This window comes from Neopsephotus bourkii, unplaced genomic scaffold (genome assembly GCF_033783945.1).
Source record: "Neopsephotus bourkii isolate Nb327-2 ecotype Australia unplaced genomic scaffold, CSIRO-AGI_Nbou_v1 NB_1589, whole genome shotgun sequence".
NCBI classification, from domain to species: domain Eukaryota; kingdom Metazoa; phylum Chordata; class Aves; order Psittaciformes; family Psittacidae; genus Neopsephotus; species Neopsephotus bourkii.
In genome coordinates, this window is record NW_026902065.1 from 6,301,793 (window position 1) to 6,328,702 (window position 26,910).

The 26,910-nt window shown below is 41.8% G+C and overlaps 1 protein-coding gene across 5 annotated transcripts in view; it reads left to right on the forward strand.

Moving 5' to 3' along the window:
- DGKI (diacylglycerol kinase iota) overlaps positions 1-26,910 on the forward strand; it is a 208,261-nt gene that overhangs the window by 22,636 nt on the left and 158,715 nt on the right. Inside the window, exon 1 of one of the 5 annotated variants that reach the window (XM_061372005.1) lies at positions 15,834-15,855. The exons of the other annotated variants lie outside the window; for them this stretch is intronic. The gene's annotated coding sequence lies outside the window, so the exon portion shown is untranslated. Of the gene's footprint in view, positions 1-15,833; positions 15,856-26,910 lie in introns of those variants that run through there. 5 annotated transcript variants of the gene reach the window in all.

Here is a 26,910-nt window from a genome sequence, read left to right on the forward strand (position 1 = left end):
TGTTTTGACCTAAATATAAAAAATGGGAAGGGAAGTGAAGCCTACTGATATGACAGTGATTCTAGTAACATCTCAGGAACCACTTCTTTCCCTCCCCATCTTTTTCCTACTTGAGTACCCTAGGGCAGTCACAGGTCACTCCTCAAGCCTCCCTAAGTCTACTGCTTTCCTGCCATCGTGCTGGGCATCTCCTGCAGCTGGCAAGAAAGACAGGCACTGTGTGCTGGGGCAGGAGGTGCGGGAGCCAGCAGAGCTTCTCAAGTATGTGGGACCGATGGAAAGACAAGCATCCTTGGAACACACGGAGGTTGGAAGCTTTCATATATGCTTGTGTGTATATATCTATGTGGCCCAAGTTGTCATGTGTATATATCTGTGTGGATCATCTAAACGTTCCGTGTCGTTGTAATGTGTGTGTCAGCATGTTGTCCATATCTGTACGATAACAGAGCTTCTGTAGTAGAGTAACAAAAGTACTGTTTAAGGTTAAAAGGTTCACCCTGTTGTTTTCTGTCATGGCAATTTAAACGGAGAGCTAAAGAGGAATTTTCTCTTTACATGTTACCAAGGACTAAGTGGCTTTAGATGTACGGTGTGCAACGCTGGAAGTGCTGGGGTATAACAGAGGACTTTGCAGACTCTGAATAGCGCTTTTAATAATTTATACCATGAAGTGCAAAAATTTTAGAGGGGTTTTGACAAGGGCAAGAGGACCCAAATTTGACTGTATCTGAGAATGCAGTTTGTTTAATGCTTCTGATCTCTGTCATTCTCATTCCCCTGCAGTCAGGGTGTGATGCTCTGAATGTGGCAGGTGGTCTCCACTGCCAATCTGCTGACCGCAGGCACAGGATGCTGGGTTACTTTCAGACTGCTGGTGTACTGAAGGAAGCTTTTCTCTATGCCTGCCCTTTGGTTACCTGACTGGATAGATCAAGCAGTCATGGTTATTCCCCATTTGGTTTTCACCTGGGGGTGGAATTCTTATGGTATTCCCTAGGGCTGGTTTTCCTGTTATCCTCCTTCTTGTGTTGAAAAGAACCTGGGTTTGAGAGCAGCAAAATCAGTTACTTCAGAACCCCTCAAATTTATTTGTAACTCCTCACGGTCAAGATGTTTTCCCCTGTGAATGCAGGCAAATCACCGTGATTTGGAAGATAGGGTGACGAGTTTGCAACAGCCACTGCACAGAGGGTATTAAATACAGAGTAATTTTGTACAAGGGAGCCCCAATTATTAGTTCCTAAATTTCACTGGAGTCATAATATCGGGTGTTGCTCTCTTCATAAATGTTATTTAATTATTGACCTCCTTGTCTTCTCTTGCCTGCTCAGTTGAAAGATGAAACCCTGCGAAAGGTTTGACGCTGCTTCTGATGGCACACTCACAGGCGGGGACTGAATATCACAAGCCCCCTCTGTCCTGTTTTCTCAGCTATTAAGCCCTCATGCTGTGTGGTGGTGTTAACCCATCAGCCTACTAGTTCCCACTTTTCTTATTCTACCTCTTCGATTTCTTTGAGCAGGTTTTTATTCAAGCCTTTTACTCTCTCTCTCTCTCAGCCAGATCACCCCTTGAAAACAAAGACTGACTCAATATTGAAGCCTGTAGGGCTAATTTATTCAGTTTTGTGCTCATATTGTGTCTGATTTCGTATCTGTTAGAACAGACTGACTTGCAGTGATTCCTGCTGTTACTGGGCTGGACTCTATTGCCCAAGTGTCATTTTGAGGGATATTTTCTTGATTTAACATGCGTGGATGATTGTACAAACAGGTGTAGCTGTGGTCCAAGACTCTGCACCGTACTCACGTTCCTCTTGTATTTTTCAAGTTTCACTGAATTTTTATTTTTGATATTTAAGAGAAGAGATGGCAGTGTAAAACCTCAAGTGGTATTATGTTTTAATTTCCTTGAATGCAGCATTTCTCTAAAGTGGCTTGCTGAGCTAAGTATATAAGCACTTGGTGTTTGCTGGGTTTTTAAAGTTGGGAAAGGTCTACTACCATCTAGAAGGAAATCAAATTTTATCTAACTGAATATAATACAGCAAAAATTGTTTTGGGTCTTTCTCATACTATTAAAAAAAATCAATCCCTTTTCATGGTTATGGCCCAAGAACCATAAAATTGAGCCTTCTGATGGCATTGGCTGTAAATTTTATTTTTAAAATTTAATAGCTTGCAGTGAATATTTTACTAGATCCTTGCTCTGTATGGCTGATTTTCCCCAGTTGTTCATAGTGATATAAAGTAAGTGCATCTAGTGTTCCGATTTCCTGTTGGAGTATAAGATGAGGAAAAAGCTGTTGTCTAGGTCTATATGCTCTTCTTCAAGTATGCCTGGGACAGAAGACCTGTTTTCATTCCTCCCAGAAATTATGAGTATTGGAAATATTTATTTGACCTCTTCCTGTGATCTAGGTTATAGCAGGACTGCTATTGGAAGTACTGGATGTTTCAGATGCAGTATGATCCAGACCAAGACCAGCAAGATGTGTTTTAGTGGTTTTGTTTTCTCCTTTGGCATCTACTTTGTGCTTCCCTTGGCTCTATGAGGAGCTGCAGTAGCTGGGGACTGATGGAGTGACACTTCCTCTAATGAAGGAAGTGAAAATTGATGAGTTTGTGTTTTGCTGGGGGAGGGAGAGGAAAGGTATATTGTATGGTACACAGTATTAATTGCTCTGGGAGGTGATGTTTGTGGTTTTTGTCTGTCTGCCTCAGATCCTAGTCTATAGCTGAACTGAAGACAGGACTAAAGCAAGGGAATGGATGTGTCATCTCTTCTGACTTTACACAGTGGTGATGATAGCAGTAGCTTTCTTGGAAATATCACATACGGGGATGGGAGGTTGAAATGCTGCTAGAGACATCAAGTAGCCAATTTTAAAGCTGTTGTGTACTTAACCCTCCTGCCCCAAAACATACAACTCCTCCCCCTTCTCTGAATCCCAGATCTTCAGCTCTATTTCAGGACTTGATTGATCATAAACTTCCTGAAATAAGAGAGAAGGCTCAAGAAGGATGTTAAATTTGGATATTCAAAGATGTTAATTGCAATAGAACCAATTTCCTGATGAGAGCTCTTCTCCACAGAAAAGTCATCTCATCATTGTAGAAACACCACCATAATTAACAGGAGCTGAAACACTTATTGGCAGCTCATCACAGAGGCTTAGGTTAGCATGTGTCCAGATGTTGGTACCTCCTTCTCCTGCATGAATATCATCTTCAGGCTCAAAGATGTCCTGGATTATCTGCTGCCTTTCTGTTACTGCTTGATGTCTTAACTATTCTCTGAACAGTGACAGTTTGGTTCTTCTATCCAGTTATCAGAGCCAATAACTGTAATAACTAAGCATCTCTTTGAGCAAAGTAATCCAGCAGCTTTCCAGGGTCTGAAATATGCAACCCAATAAAAAAAAATGAAGAAGTGAAGAGGGTAATCTTTCTCCTGTGTCTTTTCTCATTAGCTCTGTTTCCCTCTGTGTTTTATGTGCAAAGCTTATGCTGCACATTTGGACATGGAGAAAATAAAGTGCTTGCTTCTGGGTGAGGAACAAAATGAGTCCAACTCCTGTTATCCAGAAAGCAGACTACTGCAGGGCAAATGAGAAACCCATTTGAGTGGAGAATGAGTTGCAGTACAATTAATAAAGGATCTTTCGCCCGAGATGGACCACAGTTCAAATTCCCTCCTACATCTCCAGCAGGGTCACTTGTTTGTGCACATCAAAAATTGGTTAGACCTAGAAGCTTTGTTCAAGAAATACCTTAATGTTGGAGTAGCTGTGGTGCATGTCCAATACAGCTGTAAAGATCTGAGAAACCACAAAATAAATGTGTTTGCACAGAAAGTGAAACCATTTGCCTCACTCCAGGTTTTTCCAGCATTTTGCCAGTGGTTATTAAATGAAGACGTACAGAAGTGAACACTGCCTCTTAATCAGTACAAAAATGTGACATCAGATGATTCGAAGAGTGACTACATTGGGTACAAAGGATGCAGATTGTCTCTTTAAATCTGATATGTGCACTCCTCCTGCTTTAACCTTCTCCTCAGTCATTTTCCCTACTCCAACCTGATGCTGCCAGGATTAGAAGCCTGTCCCTGTTCCTATATAAATGACCCACAGCTCAGCAACCCCCCTGCCTTCTCAGTCCGTTTCTGATCCAGGCAGACCATTCTCCCTACATGTATTCCTGAATGTCAGGAACATGTTCTCCATTCCCATCTTCCTTCTGCATGCACATCCCACTCCTCCCCACCTGTTGCTGGTCATGGAAAAGCAGGAACAAAAGCAAGCGTGAGCATGTGTGTGGAGCTCTCTACAGCAGCAGAGATGTTAATCTGAGCAAATCCCCAGCTTTGGCAAAAACCTATTTTCCCCTTCAGTGACAATATTTCTATGCAGCTCATGGTCCTTCTACTGCCAGAATAGGCAATAAGACCTAAGGACTGGAAGGACTGTTTCCTTGTCTTTCCTCAGCCTCTGTTATGGCTAGAGTGATCACCCAAGAGCTACTGCCTGCAGAGCATCCATAGTCTGGTGGGAAATTAGGGTACCTGCTGGTCCTAAAATCTGGTAAGAAACTTTTGTTGGCTGAAACCTCTTGAAGCAGGAGTAAATACCGGTACAGAAATTCCTCTTCTTGCATGGAACAAAGCTTTGGCATGCTAAACAGCCATAATATTCCAAAACCAGTCTATATGACACCATGACTGTGGTCTGCACACAGCCTATGGGTCAGACCTAGACCTTCTATGTACCACATGTGCTCAGCTGCAGCACTGTGGCCTCTGCACGTCATGTGTCTGGTCATGGATGGTCTTCTGTGTGTGACAAGCCTTGACTTTGCCAAAAGCTCTGCTGGGGAAAGGATCCCAACAAGAAAGGTCTCCTATCCCAGACCTGTTTGTCCTGGTGTCTACAAGCATCAGCTCACAACGAGCTGCCTGGGAGAAGCCAGGAGTGTAAGTAAAGGTTGTGTTCATTTGGGAGGGTTTTGACTGGCTCTGTCATCCCAGGATGGGGGAGTGCAATAACTGTAGGAGGAAAGTTGGATGAGAGGGGGTGGCTGGGAGAGGATTTTACGCATGTGCAGGAGTACGTGCCTTAATGCATTGAGTGTGTTGGAGGTGAGGAACTAGAAAAAGAGAAGTTATCTTAATAAGTCTGAGTCACTGAGGGAGTGGGGGTGGTGGCAGCGAAGTCTGAGCACAGCAGGGATTCATAAACTGAGGAGGACCCTGTGAAGATTTTGCATGTGCTGAGTTGTGGAAAGGAAAGCAATGAAACAGCTTTGCCAAGCTCTCATGAGGCCCTCAAGCTCTTTACAATGCCCACCCATTTTGTTCTGGTCCGTATCTCTTGAGTGTGTGAAAGTAGAGCATGCAAACCTTCTGAGTTTAATTTCAAATAAACAGCAAATGATTAATGCTTACTGAATAAATCTCACACAGTTTTCCCCTCGGCCCTGGCCATCTCTTTCTAGTTCAGATACAAAGTCAGAGGGAGCTCAATTGTTTTAACTGAGTTTATTTTTAAGGCTGTGCAGCTATGAATCTCTGAGCAAAAATGGAGGTGGGAAGCTCACGGGGATTGAAGCAGAAGAAATAACACCACAATGTTTTACTGCGGATCTGTGCACTCTGTCAGTCTGGAATATACATTACTAAAAGGGGCTAGCAAAGCCACCTGGGGTTGCTATGTGCACCTCTTCAAAAATGCAGCCCTCATGGAGAAATGGAAAAAGCAAAGTAGAAGAGAAAAGGAAACTTAGGTTGAATTTAAAAATTGCTTTCCTGAAGAACAAGGTCCATGTTTCTTAAGGAAGAAGAAGGAGGAAAGGTTAATATAAAGTAAGAATTTGCAACATCTTAATCCAGAATATGAATGAACCTTAGGTGAACTTTTACTTAATGTTGTTTTATTCACTTGTCTCCTTTCTATTTTTGGGCCTGACCCACACATGCATAAATATACCCAGAGAGGGCTGCTTGAGTGCTGTTTCCAACCTCTTGGGAGTGAGAAGTAGCAGGAATGTCAAGATGATCCAGATCATAAGACATTACAATTTGTCAGAATATGGACTAGTGCAGCTAAAGTCTGCAGTAGTAAAGTTGGATATTTGAGTCTTCCCCTGATTTATGTCTGAACTCTGAACTTAAAGGGCTGCTAATTTAAGAAGTTATATGTCTCAGAAAGCAGGCAGATGCCTAGCTGCAGTCCTGCTAAATAGAGATGTAAGAGCATGCGTGCATGCTGAACAAGCAGGAGACCTATGTGCAAAACACAGCAATATGGCAACTGATTGTAAATTACACTCTAACAGCACCTGCTTCTCTGGCTCTGACTTGCCAGAGCTGCTGAATCTTTCAGCTAAATGCAGGCCAGCCCAAGACTCAAATTAGCTAGAAATCAGCAGTCCAGCTGCTTTCAGAGTTGTGCCCTTATCCTCTGCAGGCAGGCTGAGCACTGCAAACTCTTCTGTGAGAACAATGATTCATATGCCAGTGAACAGATGCTGAAGATCCCTGGATATGCCCAGATGACCCTGAAACTGATGTGTTTGCTATGTTGTGAGGTTTTTCGGTTGTGGTGTGAATGAAGGACTGTGTAGTTATTATAGTTTCAGGTAAGTAGGATCCTGGTTTGCTAGCCTGCTTCAGTGTTGCATGCAGTAGGGAATTCACCCTCTTGAGATTCCTTTTGTGCCTGTTCTTTCCCATCTTGACACTATGAATTTTCCAGGTGTTTCTTCCATGTGAATGAATGAGATAGGAGCAGTATGTCTCTGGATGAGGTTTGTCTCATTAGAAAGCATTCTGAGGGGAAGAACAGCTGAAGAATTTCTGCATTTAGCATATGAATATGCCTGCTGAGATGGAAAGCATGGTTCTGTAGTGCATAGGCTATTGCACGTGCACACAAAATCAGGCAGCTTTATTCGTTCACCCAGCATTCCTTGCCACTTCAGTTCCTTGCCTATCTTTCAAGCAAATACATGGGAAAAGAAGGAAAGGTGTCTCTGAGTGGGAGTTACCACCTTCTAAGTATGGGCTTAAGACCAGCTGAAACAAGGTTTCTTTGCGACCTACATAATTCTGGCCTAGATCTATGGTCCATAGAAGGGAAAAAACCTGCTTCATGTTAAGGAGCTCTAGGTCACTGCAGGCACCTTGTCTTTTTGATTTTTCCTGTGTGTTTAGCTTTCTTTGCTTTCCATTTTCAGCTTTCAGCTCTGAAACATTTTTTCAGGATTGTCCCCTCACTAATGGCATTAAAATTGCACTGCTTAAGTGCAGTGAGATAGGACAAGGCTGATGTTGGGGACTGCAACATCAGTGGGAGGTCAGCGGCAGGTGTCATGGGAAGTGCTGGAAAGCTTTCATCTGAAATAATTGGGATTAGTATCTCTGCCATTGTAGCATTTGGCTCTCAAGCTGTGTTATCCAACCTGTTGCTCTCTGTCTTGGCTCTGCTTCCTTTGATATTTGCCGAAAGCAGAGAACACACAGGTCTAATGCACCCTTCTGCATCGTGGTGGCTGCTTCTGCCAAATTCTGGATTTTGGATGTGAAAAGCTCACATCCTGTGAGTGGTGGAGAAAGGGAGGAAAGGAGGATTGTCAAACACATTCTCCTCTTTTTGAGCTCTCTTGATTGGTGAGGGAGGGTTGAAGGGAGGAGAGGGACTGAGCAGCCCATAAAGGAGAGTACTGATGCCAGTTTATTTAAGAAGCAAAACAGATAAAGATTAGGGTTCCTATGGCAACTGGCTACCAGCAGAAGCACCTCAAAGATTTGGGGAGGAAGAGGAGAGATGATGAAATGGTTTAGCATAAGGCCCCAGTGTTCTGGATTAAAAAGACCATTTCCCAGCTGCAGCAGAATCATCAGCTCATTTGCTGAAGAATGACATTTCTTTGTGACCAGCACCAAAGGCAGAGCACAAATTCTCCGTGTCAGTTTAGATGGGCCTTAAAGTCACGAGGCACGGTATTTTACAGACAGCCCTGAGGTATGTTCCCTCTCTGTGTGGTTTGAAGGAGGGGAGTGGAAGATGGTAGATGATGAGAGGGAGATGAAGGGACCACAGAAGCTGAGTGGCATGTGAGAAAGAGGCATTAGTTAAGGCTTGTGGATACGATGTCTAGTTGTCACCCCCTACCCCTAGGAGCCATGCTGCTTCTCCCTGATCTGAGGAAGGTTGGAGACCAGCTTTCTTCTCTGGTCTTCAGACCACCCCATCTCAAAATCAGAGAGGATAGGTGTATGTACAAGCTTGCTCTTTCAGCAGAGAACCTAAAATCTCAGTTTTGTTTTGTTGGTGCGTTGGTGGGATGTGTTGGCTTGGGTTTTTTTGCCACAATGCTGAAGTAGCTCCAAGAGCCTTGGTGCTTATGTGTGTTCTCTTCTTGATGCCAGCCTTCCTGCTGAGAACAACATCTCTCACCAGGTATTGTGGTTTTTCCATTTGGAGTTAAAATGCCAAAGCATGTAGTCATTTGATTCTGAGGGTGAGAGGAGGCTGAAAGAGGTTAAGTATAGCTTTTGTTGAGATCAGCACTGCATGGAAAATAACCATCTTTGTACAACCTCAAGACCTATTGAAGGTCCTACTGAATGGCTCCCTGATCAGCTCCAGCCCTGGGAGACTGAGTGACTTCCTTAATTGGATTTTGTTTGTTGATCTCACTTTCTTGATTTTTTTTTATTTTTTAATAGCTCATTATAATCATGCCCTTCTGTCTACTGGAAAAAAACCATACCTCACACTGAGAAAGAATTGTATTTGTCCTTTGGCATCTGGTGGTTGGCACAGCTTCCATCAGAGCTCATGTTACTGCTGAGCAGTAGATACAGGGCAGCATTCCCTGTTCATCCTGGAGTATGTACACGCAGATACACACCAGTTTGTGCTGGCAAGGGTGTGAGAGCGAGCCTGTCAATCAACCTCTACTGAAGTCTGAAATTGGGCTGTTATTGGTATTTGTGGGGTAAATAGCAAGTTGTGAGCTTGTCCCATCAGAAAGAGCCGTTTGAGTTGTGTGATACAATGTGTGTCTGCTTTCTTGAGCATTGGCCATCTAGGGTTAAACTATATGGCTCATCCCAGGTTAAGAGAGCACATGGAGGATGAGTGGCAGCAGAAGACTGCATGTAGCAGGACTGAGGAATGTGTAGAGTTTACAAACATGTAAATAGCACAAGGGGGTGCAGGGGTTTTGTTACTGATCAGAAAAACTTACGTTTAAAATTTTGATAGGTTAAAACTGTTAACAAGAGGACTTATCCTACCGTAGTTAAATGTGGAGAGGGTGGCTGGGGAATGACTGGGGAAGGGAAAGGGTAGGAGATGAGAAATATGCAGTAACATGCTGAAGGGAGCATTTGAGCCTAGAGAAGGCTAATGCAAGTACCTGAATAGAATTCAGGAAAAAGAAATATAATGAGAAGTTTTGAAACTGGGTCGGGGGGAGAAAGGCACAATGTATGCTGTGTGGGTAGGAATGAAATGGGGGAGTAGGAGCTGAACAGGATAAAAGGGGAAGGGGGAATAGTTAGTGGAGAAGATGAACTGAGTAAGAAAGGGAGATATTTGTAAGGCAATGGGAAGGAGGAGGTTTTAATGGAGAGGGTGGAAGAAAGAAGGTAGGCAAAGAAACTAAGTGTAATGAGAATACTGAATTAGAGACATGTGTGGGGAGAATACCAAAAGGTGGGAGCAGGGAAAGGAGAAAATATCCTATTACCTGGGGAAAGCAAAGACATATAGAGAGACATAGCATTTCTTTTAAAGTCTCAGGGGAAAAGGAAGAGCGGAGGTTAATTGGAGAGCTGTGGACATAAAAAAGATGGACAGGAAAAAAAGAATAGAGCTATAAAAAGAAAAAAAAAAGTGGGAAAATAAAAGGAAATAGAAGGGGTGGAGTGGGGAAGAAAAACCAAGGGTGACAGTGTGTTGCTGTGCAGACACCGTGCCATTAGAAGCTCCTCAGATAGACATGTTCCTGTGAGCTCCTGTATAAGCTTACCACCGTATTCCCTGTGAACCTGTAAAAACCCCCATCTCCATGAAAGTAGGCAGTCAGGACACAAATGCCTTTCCCAAAGGAAATGGAATCTCCACAACTACAGGGTATGTCTGTCTTGACAAGCTAAGAAAAATGTCCTCCACACTGCCTCTGTTTGTATATTTGCTACATGAATTTAGGGTCAGAGCACACTTAAATTCAAGTTTCTAATCTGTTTCTGCTGTTCAGAGAATGCCCTTAGTGTAGCATGGGTAGTGGGTAGCATGCATGGTTTTGAGTAATTTGTACAAAGGCCTGAGTTTAAAGACCTGAATTTGGTGGTAGCAGCTAATGCTCTCCTCAAAAAGCAGATGTGATCTGTATATCTGGAGTGGCTGACAGGCTGAAACATACATACAGCACATGACCCTATAATGCCCAAAACTTGTCCTGTGACTGATGTCCAGACTATTTTGGGAGGGAGCCCGTTGTCATTCTCTTGCTTGTCTTTGCTCCCCTGGGGCAGCCATGACAAACTGTGGCAAGCAGAGCTATAGGGAAATGCCCGTTAGCTCAAGCTGCCCAGCCAGTAATAGCAAAACCCAGGAGGGTGTATGGGATTCTCTTGCAGAGATTTGTTCTTGCAGCAACAGTGATGTGCCTAGAAATGCCACCACTTTATGCCAGACCTCAATGCATCTTGCACTGTGAATGAATTCATGAGTGTAGCCTGCAACATATTATTTCTCCCCTGTTCTAGTCTGCCAGCAAAAAGGTGTATTAAGGAAAGCTGTGGCACCTACCCTAGGCACTCACTTGTGGCTAAACTGTCAGAGAGGGAAGTGCCAAATACATGCTCTGATTTGTAAGCACTGAGAAGGAATTCTTCTAGAGGGGATTGCAGCCAGTCAACCCCTCTGCTTACCAGACCTTTTATAGATTTTCCATTTATAGCCTTTATCGTCAAAGATTGAGTCAACAGAGCAAGTGGTGGACAGGGTGAGGCCTTGGGGCATCTTCAGCCAGAGCTGTTTGTATGGAGTTTAATACTGGTGTGACTATGTTTCTAAGCAAGGCTTCTGTTTCCTAAGCCTTAGTTTCAGCCTACCTGATGTCTCACCTTGCCCCTTCTGGCCTCTAGTCAGAAGATGTCCTTCTACAGTTGTCACCATCAGGATCAGATTTTAATGCATCACTCCTCCAACTTTTACTAATCTTTTCTTTGGAAAATTACTTTTTTCCTTCATCTGGAGACATTCCATTCCAGTGCAGAGTACACAGAAGGAACTGGGGTTCTGCGTTAGTTAGTAGCAACTTCTGGATGTTCAGCCCTGTTTGAAGTTAAATTAGGTGTTATATTAGAACTACATCTGAAATGCAGAATTTCAGTGGTGGGCTGAACATGAGTGGAAATCAATCACACCTTTGCCTAAGCTGGAGAAAAATGCCTGCTTGTGTGAGGTGTGCAGGCTCTTGTGCTTGTCAAAAACCTATTTAAAATTTTTTAAAAGATGGTGAAAAAAAAATAAAGATTTAAACAAAGGAATGAAGTGCGGGAATAAAGGCTTGGATGGGATTGTGCTGGCCATTGAATCCTGTCCTTAGGGTCACAGTTAACCATATAACAATTTCACAGTCTGGATTTGGAGAGGAGGGGGAACACATTTTTGTGTATTGCAAATTGTAAGGAACTCTTACATCCCTGTAGCAAGACTAAGCTCTTTAGCACAACTTTTGAAAGATTCTTTTATGCCACAAGGAGCCATCTGACATATCAGACATTGCCAGCCTCCTGGGTCCCTGCAAGAATGGGAATCTGAGGATGAAAATACCCAGATGATCTTGGGGAGATGCACAATACCATCTGTTAGAAGGAAGGGTGGGAAAATCCCAATGGTTTCTGCTGGTGCGAGCTTGTGGGAAAGCCATTCCTGATCTTGTGATGGTGATTGCTTCAGTCGTGGTTGTATGAGCAATACACTAATCAAGAAGCTGAAGGTTTAACTGTGTGGTTAACAGCACCAGCGCTCTCCCCCCAGCGTCTCAAATAGTGGTCTTTCATTATAAGGAGGACAATCAGTATGGAAATTAAAAGAATGTAAAATGGGATTTCTACCCTATGACATCCATTAAATCTATTAAAGTAAGCCAAGATTTATAAAGGAGGTTAATTTGTTCCCTTACATAATCTCAAAATAAGAGCATAATCTATTGAGACTCCTAGCACCGATAACTGCTAAACTACCTCCCACTCCTTTGGTGGTGTTAACCACTTTGTGCAAGCGTAACAAAGACTGGGAAGGTTAGTTGTTCTCCACCTGAACTCTGGCTCTCTGCTACTGTAAAGTGAACCTGTATCCTTTCATCTCTAAATGGGTTTTACCTGTCTGCAGCTGGTATTGGTCCAGCTGCATGTAAAACCTCTTGTGTCTTACTTGTGAGTGCTACTGGTTTGTGTTGAACCAGCACTCTTGTTTTGGGACATTCTTATGTTAGTTTTGGACGTTAAATATTTAAAGCTTCCATTTTGGTGTGTATTTTTCGGCTAGTGAGAGGAAAATCTGTTTGAATGCTTTTCTTCTATGTGTCCCCAGTTGTGTGCTTGCCCTGTGGCACCAGCTGGGTAAGCAGTTTTATAAAAGGGAGGGTTTTTTCTTTGGCTCCTGATGCAGCTTTTCTTTGTAGCTTCAAGCTACAAGTTTCTCAAGAGGAAACTTCCACCTCATGCAGATCTCTGGAGCTTTCTAAAGAAAAACTCCTCCTCCCACTCCTCAGGCTCGTGTGGCTTTGTACCACTGTTCTTGTTGTGTGCCTAGTGCTTGTCACTGAGCTGCGTGGAAACTTGGCTTAGATTCAGTTTGTTTACCCCTTCCCTGTGGTCTAAGATGCTGCTCTTGTGTCATGACTGAGCACTGTGTGTAATGACAGCTCTGCCATGGTAAGCTGTGAGAGACACATGGTTTCTCTAGTGGAAGTGCCAGATTTTTCCACCTCAATATTTGATTGAGAACTGGGACAAATATTTGATTATCTTCACATAGCTGTACTCCTGCAGTCCAAAATGGCTTTCAGACTAAAAGTACCACCAAGAAAGAAAATAAGAAAGACCTGAACGCATGTATGAGTTCATCACCTCTGAAAAGAGAGGTAGCTACTGCGAGGAAAACCAGTGCTGATCCTCAACGCGTGCTAGGGCAAATGCTTAGCTGCAGCTGCTTTCCTTAAGCAGGAGGAATTTTAAACTGCTGCTTGCCTTATTTGTACTGATGAAACTTATTTGGCTGTTGGTGAGTGAGACCTGGCAAATAGAAACAGGCTGCATTAGTGTTTGTAGTGGGAAGGCACTAAGAATTTCCAGAAATAAGCATTTTACATTGGGGGGGTGGGAAATCAATCTGCAAAGTGCAACTGGACAGAATGACTAAGACAAAAATAGAAAAACATTTGCCCTAATCCAAGAACAGGTAATATTGAAGCTTACAGTGTGTTGGGCTAGCTTTTTGTAAAAGGGAGACAAAATGTGCAGAGTCGCACATGCTTGTGCCTAACTTCCATAGACAGAAGTAGAACTGCTCCAAGGAAGCTAACAGCACTTCTACCCCAATTAAAGGCAGCAAGTACCATCTGGTTGTTGAGGGACAGGTTGCTCTGAAAGTCAGGTTGTTCTTTGTATGCTCTGCAGACTGCACGGGGAGGGCTTGGGAGGTGAGCTGTGCGGTGGGGTGAGCCTGCCAGGTGAACCGTGCAAAGGTAATCTCTCCACTGCAGGATTGAAGGGGGCAGTGGGGAGGGTCACTAGCAAGAAGGCACAGTCAGAAGGCAACTGCATAGTGGAGTAGCATGTCTCCTCCAGCCTTTGGTGATGGGCCAAGCAAGACAAAGGATTTTCCAGCTGGAAGCCTACCTCTGGTGTATGGGATCAAGGGCAGGTCAGGAGGTTGCCCCAGAAGTGTCCAGAACCAGCCAGTGATGAGGCTGGAGGTTTTGCTGCTGACTCAGTGCCTGAGGCAGCCTGTGCCTCCTGCCAGCTGTGCAGAGGCAGCTGTGATTCCCCTGCACTCCTGACTGACAGCCTTTGCCCTCCAAGCTCCCGAGCATGAGCACTTATGCTTTGCAGAGAGATACCTTGGGGCTTAGAGCAATTGAATTTTGATTTATTCTCTGTCTAGCTGCCACACGCTGTGCTCAGCAAAGAGATCTTCTTGTAACCCTTTTCAGCCCTGCCAGCAAAGACCCCAGCACCAGCTAAATTTCTTGAGCCTCATGTTTGCCACTAAAAAAAAAAGGAAAAAGTAAAGGCTTTTAAACTGTGCCTTGCAAACTGTGGCAAAGGTTTCATAGAGTGGGTATTTTTAGCATGTCATAAAAGCCCCACTTTTATTTTTATCCCTTCAACCTCTGCAAAATTAATTGAAAGCATTTTACCTTGCTCTCCTTTGCTTCCCTGACTTTCAGAAACTAGCTAACTTTAGGACCCAGGAGGGAAGGCATCATCAGATGTTGGCAAACGCTGGCCATGTTGTGTGTCTATTTATAGTAGGTGTGTGTCTAACCACCTTGTAGTTCTTTTCTTAGCAGCAGCTGGACTAGCTCAGCTATCAATTATCCATGAAGCTAATGATAATACAAGGAAAGCTATGTAAAGCAGATGATCAGAGGAGAGAGAAAAAGGGGAGGTAGGTGTCAGGACAGCGAGAGATGAGGTTTTAGGAACTGAAAAAGATCCTTTTTCTCAGCCTGAAAACCCTTATTATCTGTAATAATTATTAACAACAAAGGTGCCTGCACAAAGTCATTGTACCTGCTTTCAGCTAGTACGTCCTTCCCAAATGTTATTTCCCTCATTTATTTTCACTGTGTTCACAATCAAAAGTAGTGGGTTTTCTTGGTTTTGATTTTTTCCCCTTTCCCCCTCCTTCGTTTTTAATAGACCTTAAGCTGGCTGCTCTCCTACCCGCTCTCTGTCCGGGGTTCTGATATTTGGGTTGGTAATCACAGGTTCTAGTTTTCCTGTGGAAAAACTGAGCCTCTGGCATTTCTCTCACTTGGAGAGGCTGTGTTTCCTCTTTTGCCTCCATTTCAGAGAGGATTTTGCCGTAAAGACCCTGTCTGTGTAAGCAGAAGGAAGCAAGCAAAGGGGCATCGTTCCACCCATTGCCAATGTCAAAACTTATTGTCAGCTATTGATCAGCCTTTGAGTTTTGGCCTTTTTTTTGGTTGTTTTTTGTGAAATATATTTTTCTTTTTTCTTGGCTGGCTTGCATTTGCTGCTTTCCTCTCTAAGCACAGAGGAGCAGGACAGTGTGAACTCTGCTCTTGACAGCAGCTCACGTTCTGACACCATCTGCCACCTAATCCACTTCCAAGGAAGGGTCTGACGTCTGTGTGCATGTGTGTGCACATATACCCTCCCCATGTAGCCATACATCATCTCAGCAGACTCATCCTGACCAGCTCGCAAGTGCCATTTCTCTTACAAGAATTGGCCTTTGATACTTTTTCCTTCCTTCCTCCTGCTTTAGATTTCCCTGATCCAGTCTGACATACTGTGGTGGGAGGCAGGGGAAGGGGCTTATGAGTTGAAACTGGAGAAGATTTCCTCAAAAATTAAACACCTCTCTTTTTTCCTACCTATCCTGGCTCTCTGAGGTGCTGGACTTCCAGCTTTGTGTGTGTATATATATATATATATATATATATATATATATATTTATCTTTTTATTTTTTTTCTTTTCCTACAAGTTATGAGTGTGGGATGCATGGATTTCTTTTGCAAAAGCAGCAAGAACCAGAACAGGTGTAAATTGTCCATGCCAGGCTCCTTGGATAGCTGGTAAGTGGGCTTTTGCAGGAACTGTTGAATTTTAAGCTTTTCAGTAACATAATGCTGGTCTTGTTTGACTGCCAGCTTCAAGCACTTAATGCGTTTCAAGCTTTCTAGATCTCCTTCCTCTAAAATACATGAAGAATGACAGTTATCATCACAAATGATGCTGTGTTGTATCTGCTGATGTTTTTAGATGCTCTGTATTCAACACAGTTCACTGATTGTACAGGGTCATGTTTGCTCATGGCATTCGGTTCTGTGCACAAGCAGTGCTGCGGAAAATGGCTGGAGAATTGAGAGGGGAATTGAAGAGGAGAAGGAAGGAGGAATTGGATGGAATGGGAGGAAGGAGGGATGGGATGGTATGCATTCAGAAATGCCAGTTGTTTTGATGGTAGTCATCAGTTACACCATTTTCCTGGGCTCTGGTAATGAATGTTCGAATAAGCTCCTGGAAATCAGTAGCTCTCTACTGTTGGGTGGCTCTCACGCCTCAGTGTTGTGATTTCTTCCTCTTGGGTGCCCATGCATAACCCTTTCCTCCCCCTTTGAAAGGGTCTCCATTGCAGAAAATTGTTTTGTTTTTCCCTGGCTGAGGAGGAAGAAATAGTACTCTCTTCAAAAGTTAACAGAGTCTTTGGAAAGACATCCCTTCCTCTGCCAAACAAGGGGCCAGAGATTCAGCTCACCTGCAAATCCAACAGAGTTCTGCCATGCAATGCAGAAGGTTTGATTCAGGGCTTCCTGATGGATCTGGAAAGACTGCTGCTGTCTGCAGGGGGCTTTAGATCACACTTAGCTACAGATCTCATTGGTTCCTGTGAAGTTCTTCTTGGCTTTGTGGTTGGATTTTTCCCCCCTCCATCTGCCTTTGTAGCTTTCTCCCTCATTTTCCAGGTACACATAATGGAAGGAAGTTATTTTCCTGTGTGTTCTTCACAACAATTTCTGCATCATTTTGAGCATGGACCAGGTGGAATCCTGCTGTTCAGTTGCACTTCATCAATCACTCTTAAAACAAACCAAAAAGAGTTTCATAATGAATAATGCTCATTAATTAGGAAAAAAAAGAAAACTTCATCATATTAATTCGAGATAGATTTCTAGACTTAAACTACTTAATCATCAAGCTCTGCTAAATGCGTTTTATTCTTGTAACAGAAAAACTACTTTCTGACTCTTCGAGATTACTTGTGGAAGTATTCAAAGAGAGGTTTATATTCATCCCATATTGACATGTATTGATGAATCCTGAAAACTTCTTCCCTTTTTCCACTGCAGAAAATTGCTTTCATTTGTCACTTCTAAAGGAGGCAGGGGAATAATTCTCCACCCTCAGCTAGCAATTTAAAACTGATTTGTTGAAGACGGAATATTTCAGACAATTGATCAAAGAACTTTTCTTCCAACCGTGGTTTCAGCTCTTGTGTAGGATTGCATCCCATTTGCAACAAGACACATTTCAACTGTTACTTTGTTCTGGAGAGCCTGTTTTCAAAAATAATCTGAAGCTTGTAACTGTCTTGTTGCTGTGATGCTGTAGTTTCATTTAAAGGATATCGTTCTTCACATCTTGCACTTGTCCATCTAGGGAAAATAACAGTGTGCACGTGGAGGAGCTGGACTTGTGAAGTTACATTTTTTATTTGAGCACTCAGTCATTTCTCAGTGAAATATGTATCTACAAGGCAATAGAAAAAAAAGTAGTAAGTCTTATGTGTGTGAGAATTATGCCTCATTTTGAATTCATAGTATTTAGAAAGTTGTCTCTTTACCTAGCATGTTTGTTTTCCAATAAAAAAAAAATCTTCTAATGACTACTAATGAATATTGATGTGTTGGTCATCTAAGTTAAAAACAAAACTTTCACTGCTGAAACATCTCTAGGGAATTAGAACACTCCCTTCAGTACTGGAAAGTTTGTGATTTGTTGATTTACAGTCTAATCTCTCTGCCTCTGTGTATCCACTGTTCTGTCTCAGCATGGGGACTCTCTCTCATAAGCATAAACCTTTGCCAACATTCCCTTGAGATCTTGACAGTCCTACGTGGGGAGGGATGAGGAATTCCCTTGAGCATAGATATTCCCTTTGTGCCTCTAGTCAGGTAGCAAAGAGCCCAGGAGGGAAGCTGGTTCTCATGGGAGGTGTAGACTGATCTTGCAGGCAAAAAGCTTGGAAAATTCCAAATAAACTCCTGGAAAAGCATGAATGCTTGAATCAAATTCAGACATTTTGGGGTTCAATTTCCAGAAAGATTTCATGGGTGTAAGCAGTGCAATATTGTCTGAATGCATGCTTTTGGAAGCCTCTTTAGTCACTTTGTTCTTATCAGGCTTATCCAGCACTACTGATAAGCTGAAACCCTAAGAAAAAAACAAAAGCTCAAGCAAACAAAAAGAGAACTGAGAATCCCTTTCCCTTTGAAATAATACTGGGAGCAACTGTAAACCTTGGAGAAAAGGGGCAACAGGATGCTGAGCATGTTCCCAGGTCTGACAGTTCGGAATAATTCTGGCTTTGTTACCAGTATCACCTATTTGAATGGCTTTAATTATGATATTCTCTGTGCAGAAAAATGCTCCGCTGTGTTTACTGACTGTATTAGTGAAAAATTGTGCAATTTCTGAGTGTGTATAAAATTTAAAATTGGGTATATTACTGCTTTCTGAAAAATATTGCCCACATTGATACTGCAAAGCTGATTTGCTAAGGCTGAATGCACAGTCATTTTTGAAAATGTCTCTTTCAAGCCAGTGTGTTTGCTGAACTTCTTACTTCAAATTAACTTTTAACATGTAAGTGATACGAAGTGGTATTTTCAGTCCCCCCTGTTTTAGAAATGGTGGAGACAACATATGTCGGTTTCCTCATCTGTAAAATGCGTACACGTTAATGATGGCCAACATTTTGTAAATTGCTTTTAGCCTGAATATCTTTAAAAGCTTTAGTCTCCTCTCATTAAAGGGAAAATAACAGGTCAAATTAACTGCAATTAGAAGGCATTTTTTTCCACTCGGTCCATAAATGAAAATCTAGTTTGCCATAGCTCCATAAAGGTGATGGTAGTAATTGCTTTACACTGGAAACTCTTGAACTCTTGTGTCAGTTCTTGATTGTCCAAAAGCTAGATTCATGCTGGTTTTGTTGTGTGGTTATTTATCTTTTTTTTCCCTTTTTTTTTTTTTTGTTTTGTTTGTTTTGTGTTGATTTTTAACGAGGGAAAGAAGTGAAGAAACTAAGTCTGATGAGAACCTTTAATTTATGAGAATAACTTAACTCTATTTTCGTATTACAAGATCTTCAGCCAGCAGCAGTCTGTAGTCAGATTCAGGTTGGCAAACTCTGATCTGTGTGTGTTTGTGGTAATCTGGATATAAACTTCAGTTTTCCAATGCAATAAATTTAAAATCAAGTTAACCTCATATGGAAATATTTGTGGCAAGCAAATTTGAGAGTCTTACATCAGGAACAAAACATTACTCTGTATTACTTACTGTTAATACTCCGGGGGTTTGATCTGCACGTGCCTGTTTTATATAACGCAACTGGAGAACTTGAGAGGTGGCTGATCACCTAGACCGGATGATACTTGTTTCGGGTTACTGCAGGGAATCAAGTGTGAAATAGCAGAGGTACTGATGAGGACATGTGATATATCCTGAAAAATCAGCAGCTGTTAGTGACAATTTACAAAGCACCAGTGTGGGACCTACCTCCAAACTGGAGCAGCAAGGTCCCGGAAATCAGGAGATGGACAAGCTGCTTTGTTGCTACATGGGGACTGAATGACAGTAGGGTGATAGCTGGCAGGATGTAAGTCTAGGGTCAAATAACCACTTTGTTTGAAATGAGGAATCTTACACCTGTTAGACTTCGTAAGAATGAAGTTGAACACATGTGGGGTTGTACATGAACACAGAATAATGACTGTGTGATGCAGCAGACTTGACTGAAGACCTTTTCTTTGAGGAAGTTACATCTCAGGACTTGGAGTACACATCATGCAATGGTGACAATAAGAATTAGAAAGTGAATGTAAGTTCTGCCAGCTCTTATCTCTGTCCTGCCAATGGAATGCTCATTTTAGGTAGCTGGTTCTTAAGTTTACATCTGTTTTGGTCTCAAGCAGTCTATATATTTTATATCTCACCCTGGAGATGGATGAACACAGCTCATCAGGGTATTCTTATTCTTTGATTTCTGGGAAATCTGTATGCAATGGGCTGCTTCATCAAATATTCCTGACACTCAAATAGTCTCTAAAAACCCCAGTGCAACCAAATTTCTCTTAGATAAGCACAGTCAGTACATGTTTTCTTAAAACTCCAGATGGGTATTTGCTTCCAAGCCGAATGCTGCAAGCACACAAAAGCGCATACATACAGAGTGCTGTGGCTTCGTTTAAAGGAGGCTGGGAACCTCTGCACCTAACTCTTAGACGCTGTCTCAACCCCGTTCTCTTAGCACTGATCTTAAATGGCAGTCCATCTGGCATTTGAACAAGGGGAGATGAAGAACTCCGGACTTTAGATCCTGAGCATCCACTTCCTTTTATGTTTTTTAGGGGGGGAGGAGGGGGCTGTGATCCCTTTACATTATGATATCAACATACTGAGGTAAAGCTGAATGTAGGAATTTCTATACATTTTTCATCCTGTGTGTGCTTTGGAAAAGCAGAGCATTTCATAGACCTGTCAGCAGGGCAGTTTTTATTTGCAGTAAATTCACATTTGAAAAAAGGGAGAGGAGAAATGGTAGAGACTGTAAAGGATGACAAAAGTCTCCAAGCACATTTCAGTGCACCAGGGACTATGTATTATGGTGATGTTCTGTAAACGTCAAGCAATGCATGCTGGCAAAAATGGTCTAAATTCACATATAGTGATGTGCTCTGGAGCTGTGGAGTTCTCCAAGGAACAAAAGTCACTGTTGATATTTCAGTGAGAATATTCAAACAGTGTTACTATAATTGTGGAAAAAAAAGGAAAAAAGACAGGAGAAGGGGTTTCTGGGGAACACAAAGGAAGTAAAGCAGAAATGTAAGTGGCTATCTGGGTTCACCCAGGTCTCGTGCAATTTCTGAGGGATCAGCCTCTCGTGTAATAATCTTATTCTACTTCAAAGTAGTCGATGAAAGAGCACACTTTCACTATAATTAATCAAACACAGCACTGAGGTGGGAAACCTTTGCTTAACTCCTACTCTTGCCTTGCCTGCACTGATCTTCAATAAAACTCACCAGGTGTTTCCATATTTACTGAAATTCCCCTAACTCAAGGTTTCCCTCAGCTTCAGGGTAGAAAATGTTGGTCTAATCATTCTGAATTGTGAATGAATCATTGGAGTGCTTTGACTGGAGAAGAACTCCTAGGAGGAGCACAGTGCTCTACTGCCAGAGGTCTTTATTTGTTATGTTGATTTAAAGAAAGCATCTGAAATGGTTTATTTTGTTACTTCTCTGTTCTCTTTTCTGGTGAATATGTATATAATTGTGAAGAACTGAGAGCAGCGCTTGTGGCCTTGTATCTGAGGGGGAAACTGCCATTTTAAATGAGGTTTGAAAAGATTCTTTAGAAATTTGAGATGGTGCCCTTAGCAAAAGCATTAGAGGTATGGGGACATGGAAAGAATATAGAGGTTGCTATGTTTAACCCTTGAGAATTCTAGGTTGGGTTTTATGCCCCTTTACAGGAGAGAAGTAGCCAGCTATCTGGATATTTTTGAAATGCTGTGATACAGGGGCAGAGCAGATGATGAGTGGCTTAGTTTCTCCCTGTGAGTGTAAGGTCTGAGATTTTACTTACAACAGGAATGTGCCTCTAATTGCTGTATTCAGCAGGTGGTGTCAAAATGAGTGTGGTTAGTACAAATGAGTACTAAAATCACTCAGCAGATGGCAAAAATTTCTGCCCAAAGGGAAAAGTGTGATACGGGTACAGCATTCCCTTCACCTGAGATGAGGCTGAAAACTAACACCCATGGCCCAGGTGAGATGAGATAAATTAAGGCAGGAAGGAGAGCAATGTGAGAAACTGTGGAAGCTCCTGTTATTCAAACAGTGGGTCTGATGTCTCAGTTGACTTTCCTTATCACTCCTGATGATGATGGTGGATCTCATCTGCTTCAAAGCAAAGTAGACAAGGATCTTCTTGCATAGCTACTTTACCTAATATGAGCTCTGCAGGACGTTTTAGGTGAGAAAATCGGCATGCGAAATTGTTAGCATAGTGGTATTATTTAAGAGTTGGGGGTGTTGTCTCCTTGGGTCTTCATATAGGTCACCCTGTGCCAGCAGACCTTGTGTTGGGACGTGACTTCCATGAAAGATGTGTCTAAAATTAGTCACAGAACAAAACTGATTCTTTGTTATTTAGTCCTTAGAAATTCACTGACATTAAGGGTCAGTTCATATTTTGGTGAACTTGTAAATAAATGATTATTTCTGAACAAAGTAGGACCTTGAGCAGTTAAGGATTACATTCTATGGGAAAATACAAAACTGCTGTCATTATAGCGTCAATAAATCCTTGACTTGATCTATACTGATGCTTTTTCAGGTTGCATCCTTTTCTGCCATTCCCAATGTGAGAAGGAAATGGTTTTCTGAATATGTTTCTGCTGATATTAATGTTGGTATTCCTAAACATAGAACAAATCCATATGTTCTGGGATTTAGTTATAGCCCAGTGCTTCTTGGTCCTGGTCGGCACGAGCCTCGGTTCTTTTATAAATTATTGCTCATGCTTTTGGACCTCTTTCTCAGTTTTACTTCAGCCCCACAAAGGAGCAGACTTCAAACATAGTTAACCATAGTACTTCCTGTTCCACGAGGTGTACTCAGGTTATAGCTGTTTTATTTAGCACAGTGTGGGGTTTTCATTGTTGCAGTCATGTCCTATTTACAGTTACCAGAAAAAGTTTCGTGTTTCTGCTGCTTGCATTAGAAGAACTGTGCTGGCAACAAGTTTTGCCTTTCATCCTTAAGAGAAGGACTTCTTCCTTTTTACGTAACTATTTTGCATTACTGTTTAAATGTACTTCAATGGAAAACAAATTTCAGTCTTTATTGTCCTCTCTGCTATCAAAATCATTGAGACAGAAGATCTGTAGTTGCATTCTTCCTCTCAGATTTGGACCACTGATGGTTTTAAGGAGAGAAGGTAAGAAAGGCCTCAGAAGTGCACTTTAATTTAGAGATGCATGTGAGTTTGAATAGATTTACAATGCTTTTCTTAAAACAATGCAGAACTGAAGTCTACAGGGCTTGAAATTGGAAGAAGTCTGAGACAACAAATGGAGCTATTGGGCTGTATAAGAAATGATTGTCTGCACAGCCCAGTGAACTGAAGGGGATTGCAGGAATAAAAAAAAATAGGTGCAGCTGATTTCCCAGGCTTTTTTCTTCATTGTACATGCTTCTCATGAAGCCTTGCTAGTGGGCTACAATAATTTAAGTCTCTTTGTTGGATCCTCCAGTTTCATACTGTAGAGGCTGGGAGCACCTTCACTTCTCATTTGTGTAGCTCTTCCCAGTTTTCTGTGGACACCTGGGACATGCTGGCCTCGCTGGTGAAGTGGTGCAGAGCAGTTACTGTCAGTCTTTAGTGGTAGCTGAAAGGCAGCATGAATGTCTCTCCAGTCTGGTGGAAGCACATATTGAAGCAAATTTTGATTGCATTTAATCTGCAAATATTTAAATCTATTTAATCTAAATACACTCAGAGGAAACCTTGAGTAATGCCTGCTACCTCTCTGTTTATACAGTATTTGAGCTGTATCTGTAAGAAAGGCAGGTATTTATTTTGCATGTTGCTAAGGCATGTCATCCCCTTGCAACTCAACCTCCCGAAACATTCCAGGAATTATCAAAACTACTGCTCTTTTACAATTGCTTTCTTTGGATCACCAGTAAATAACCCATGAGCAAGAGCTGTGGTATGTTGCAGCTTTAGGGGTGAGTGTCTAGTGCTTTATTTCCCATACATCTGAGCTTTGAGGTAACTGTGAATCCCCTAGGGATTTGGATTTACTATTGATATGCAGACAAATCCCTACCCCTGACTGCAAATCTGCTTGAGGCTGGAGATGGACTGAAGTGGCAGTATTTAGTCACACTACTTCTGGTTCCCCTGCCAAAGCTGTTTATTTTATGATCTGATTGACATATTGTATCTGCATTTGCTGCCTTTTCTGTTTTCTTTCTGAACAACATTCTTATTCTAGAAGAAACTAAATTGCATTGGTCTGTGAGTGAAGATTCTTGGTCTAAGAACTGATTAAAGATTAAGCCTAGAGGCAAGCGATCAGTTTTTGATTTAGAAGGATGCTATCAGGGATTCACTTGGAGCTAAAGTGGTTGTTGCTAAATGTGCTTTTGGAAAATGTTTGTAAATAAGGAATAAACTATGGGGTGCCGAATCTTGTCTCTAGGCTATTTAAAATGAGAATTAATCATAGACTTGCAAAAGGATCACTTGTAGTGAATGAATTGGACTATAAAATGTGAGTTGCAATTCTGTATTGATAGTGTTGTCTTTCTCCATCTGCAGCTTTGCCGTTAACTCAGGCAAGGATGGACTGTGCATTAGTTATTACCCATTTGGAGAGAGATTTAGTAGTCACTGTAGATGATTCTGTGAATATTTCTGCCTATTGCTCAGAGAAGCAAATAGAAGTCAGATAAGGCAAATGGAGCAATAGTAATGGAGTCTACAGGGCTTGAAATTGGAAGAAGTCTGAGACAATAAATGGAGATATCGGGCTCTACAGAAAAAGATTGTGATCAGTAAAAAGATTGATCAGTGAAATGGAACAGTTTATGAATGAGAAGACTTTGATAGAAAAAGTTGTACTCGCTTGAATGGCATGAAGAACAAGCAGAAGGCAGGTAGGGAGGGCTAATTTAGTCTTTCATATGATGCAAGAGTTAGCATAAAATAAACTTGCCAAGCAGGTTTAAAAGAATTGGAGTTATTTTTGTTCACAATTCAATATTGTGTGGTGGATCTCATTGCCACACGGTGTCATGGAGACAAACATACCTGTATATAAAGACCACGTAAATTAACATTGTAAAAATCCATTGGCAAGCATGATGTGGAAGGATTTGACACAGTCCATCTCAAGGAGACTAAAGCTTTGTTTTGCTGAAGGCAAGATATAGAAGGCAATATATCTTTGCGCTTGCCATGTTCTTGTGGTCTCTCTATACCATCCATTACCAATTGACTATGGGAAAAAGCTGCTGGCTTTGGCAAACACTTTGTTTCAGTCTTAGGATCTGTCTACAGGAGACAGAGGTGAGATTATTCTGCCCTTTGCCCTGATCTAGTACAGACTGTGAGCTTGAGCCTGAAAACTAGCTGACCATATTGACATGATTGAGACTGATCCAAACTCCCCTACTAGCAGGATTAATGGATCCCACTAGCTCAGAGTGGTTCAGCATGCTGAGTGAGCTGACATCCATCCACACAAGGATGTACAGACATGGAGGCACTTGCTGTTGCAGAGGCAACAGAGCTGTGTGTGAATTTTGAGCTGAGATGGAGAGCACCCTTGCCACACTCTCCTAGCATCTCCCTATTACCCAGCTTAATTGATATGTTACTCTACTCTCCCTAAAATATTTTGTAGGGAGCCCATACTTCTTAATGTGGAGCCAGTTAGCTAAAAACGTGTATACCTTGCAAAACTCTGAATCAAAACACGTTAATCTGCTTCTGCCTCAAGCTTTTGTTTTGGAGCATGTTTGTTTTTATGGATGATTCCTGCTATGTTTCAGGGTTTCAATTTGTGCTGAAAGCTAAATCTTAGCTGTGCTTGTGTGTGGTTTAATGGTCTAAAACAAGTTAGGAACTGCAGAGAAAGTTCACTGAGCTTGAAATAATCCTTTTATCCACATGCTTTTAGTTTTGCTGTTGAAGACATGTAGCCCTTTCTCAGCAAAAAACCCAAACTTCATAACTTAGATCAGTCTAAAAGAAGGACATGGTTACTTCTGTCAGATCTCTGTTGTGTTTGCAAAGCAAAAGAACAGAAATAGAAGCTGTTTTGTTGTGTTTTTTCTTTTTTTCCTCACTTTCCCAATGCTCTAGTATTCATTGCAAAACTACAGCATGAAGCAGGTCATTGCATGATATTGCTCTGTTGTGCAGTTTCAGTTTATACCAGCTAAAAAACTGGTCCGCAAGGAGTTCAGCAGTTGCTTTTTGGTCAAAGTTGTAGTGAAGGTTTCTTGCAAGGCAGTATCATTGACTTCAGTGAGCTCAGTTTATATCCACTTGTCCTTCAGCATGTGGCATCCTGGAGATCCATGCCAAAAAGTCATTCTCTACAGAAGCTGGCACAGAGTTTCCAGGAAAAACAGTGAAAAGTTCTTTCCAGTTCCTGTATATGTGTACACAGTGCCCTCCACCAGTCCTCTGAGGTTTGCCTGTTACATTAAGGAAGAGTAATGTGGTTTAAAGAAAAAAACATTGGCTTGTTGTAAACCTCATCTCTTTGCTGCAGTTTCCAGTTCAGAAATCTTCTGGGTTTTTTACTTCCTTAAAAAACAAACAATCAAAACACTCTTTATTTTGAGCATCTTCCCTGACTGGCTGTAACGAGTTGAAGGAGAAGTCAAGGGGGTCCCCTCAGTTGTATGACAAGATATATACAGCTCCCATGATGAAGATGAAAGTTTTGGGTATCACATGATTTTTCAGGTACCTTAATCTATTTAATGGTGATCTCAATGATCCCACTCTCTTGTAGACTTGAAAAAAGATAAATGTTTTGCTTTGCCTATGCAAAACAGTTTGTGGGGAGGGAAAACCTCCTAAATACACCCTCCCCAACTCCATCCCAACATTAAAAAGAAAAATATTATAAAATAAAGAAACCCCCAAACAAAATCAACCAACCAAAAAAACCCACCCCAAAACCCAAAACCTCAAAAACCAATATGAGAACCCAAAACATAGTGAAAATGGGCCTTAGAAGAAATGTGGAGGAGAGAAAAAAAAATCTTAAAAACCAAAATTAATTCTTAGCTGTGTATAAAGTATCAAAACTA